The sequence below is a fragment of the Balaenoptera musculus genome, chromosome 20, assembly GCF_009873245.2.
Source record: "Balaenoptera musculus isolate JJ_BM4_2016_0621 chromosome 20, mBalMus1.pri.v3, whole genome shotgun sequence".
In the NCBI taxonomy this organism is placed as follows: domain Eukaryota; kingdom Metazoa; phylum Chordata; class Mammalia; order Artiodactyla; family Balaenopteridae; genus Balaenoptera; species Balaenoptera musculus.
In genome coordinates, this window is record NC_045804.1 from 50,445,278 (window position 1) to 50,447,407 (window position 2,130).

General features: G+C 47.5%; 1 non-coding gene across 1 annotated transcript; it reads right to left on the reverse strand.

Annotated features, from left to right (window-relative positions):
* Positions 1-449: 449 nt before the first annotated feature.
* LOC118887614 lies at positions 450-556 on the reverse strand. The gene has a single exon (XR_005018089.1). It is a non-coding gene; the product is annotated as a U6 spliceosomal RNA (small nuclear RNA).
* Positions 557-2,130: the final 1,574 nt, after the last annotated feature.

The following is a 2,130-nucleotide window of genomic DNA, read 5'->3' on the forward strand; positions in this document are numbered from 1 at the left end:
CCATGACTAATATAAGCGCCACCTGGGTTCCACTTCCAGTAACAGATCCTGCGGAAGTGCCAAGTACCCTGGGGAAGCCATCTCTCACCACCCCAGTCTCCCCAGAGCCGACCCGGGACACTGGTGGGCTAGCTTCTTTTTCGGGAAGTCCACTCTCCCATTCATGGCCACAGAGCACTTGGAATCTGCCCAGGCCTCCACAGGTATGATCAGCTGTGACCTGGCTCGGGAACCCATGCGGAAGCAGCAGCCTGGTGGCCAGCCTGGCAAAACCAACTGCTGCCCCCCTCGTCCTGAGTGGCCACCACCAGCTGCCAGGCTTCCTTCCAAGGCACTAGGCTCATCAGAGCTAACCCCACCCCCACCCCCTTCCCCTCCCTGAGCTAAGCAGGCTGCAGCCAGTGGAAGCAGTTGGGTTTTTTTTTTTTTTTTTTTTTTTTTTTTTTTTTAAAAATATGGAACGCTTCACGAATTTGCGTGTCATCCTTGCACAGGGGCCATGCTAATCTTCTCTGTATCGTTCCAATTTTAGTATATGTGCTGCCGAAGCGAGCACAGCAGTTGGGTTTTTAATATCAAAACAGCAAAACACTAAAAAGGAAGTTGAGAGAATCCCACTCTTTACTATCCAAGCCACACGAGAGCCTTCCTGACACCCCATAGCCCTGTGCCTTGCACCAAGTGGAAAATAAACTCCAAGCAGCCGTCACTCAATCAGTCAATCAAATAAATAAATAAAATAGAAAACTAGAAATAAAAGGGAACTTCCTCAACCTGATTAAGGGCATCCTATACTAATATGTCATTCCACTGTTACTAAATAGACTTTCTCGGATTTTTTCTTTCCTACATATTCAGCTATAAGATCAGTCTTAATTTCAGGTCTCTAAAGTGCAGTCTAAAATAAAACTAAGCTTTAAACTTGCATCCAATTAAAGCTTTATACAGCACCAACTCAGGATCTGCAGTGGCCTGGCTGTAGCAGACACTATCCGGATTTTGCTCAGATTCCGTCACTCTTTTCAAGCACATTGGTTTCCAATGTGACTTTGTTCTTAACAAGCAGCACCTGTGTCTCTTTGTCAGCGGACTGCCCTCAAGCTGCTAGAACATGCTCCATCTGGGCACAGAGAAAGCAGGAAATATCTTGGAATTTACATTCTCGCCAACCACAGGTCACCCTTAACCAATGACTGTGGATGCAAGGGTTCAAATACTCCAGATCCCTTGTTTCTGATTGAGACAACTCTGAGATGCGACCAGCGTTGTCCCGATTCTTCCCCTGTGGGATTGAGCCTGTTGCACCACCACCACCACAGGACTTTGCTTAATATTGCCTAAAGCCACTTCCTCATAAATCATTTTTACAAGAACCCTCATCTTACGGTCAACTTCTATTATACTCCTGCTAGAAGTCCTTATCTTCCTCATCCTGTTCCCCCATATCCTTAATTTTCCTAAAAACACTTTCTAATGAATTACTTTCACAGGGTTCCTCATTTCAGATCTGCTTCTGGAGAACCTAGGACAGGAGTCATGGACTGTTTGGTTCCTCCTTTCTCTTTCTTTCCTCTTCTCTTCATTGATCCTTGAGGGTTGGGGCAAGGGAGAGGAGAATTCAAGGAAAAGAGCTCTGTGATCTGGTGCTATTGTGGTGGTCAAGTTGCTCTTCATGGCAGGCCTCCAACACTGGCCTTACTTGTGTGGTACTTCAGAGACCCCTATGGGACCCTCTGCACCATACCAGCTCTTCATGAGGATGGTGAGCTCTCTCACTACCCTCTGTGATGGTCACCATTGGTTCCTGCACCAGATTGCAGCTGTATACCCACATCCTCTTTCAGCCTCACTGCCATGCAGTCCTCTTGGGCAGGGTCCTCTCTAGGTGGTTCAAGCTTGACATCCATGGGGTCCAGTCGGCTCACAGGTTCCCTGACAGACAACCAAGTGTAGCCCAATCAACTGATGAATGCGGCAGCTCCAGCCCAGGTTTATGTCTTCAGACTTCTCCTGTCAAGGACGAGTCTATTTCTCCACAGTTACTCCAAAACTCCTCAGCACACATCCACAGCCTCCCCGCAAACTCTTCTTGCCCCTCTCAAATAGCAGTCCAATAGAGTGTGCAGCTTA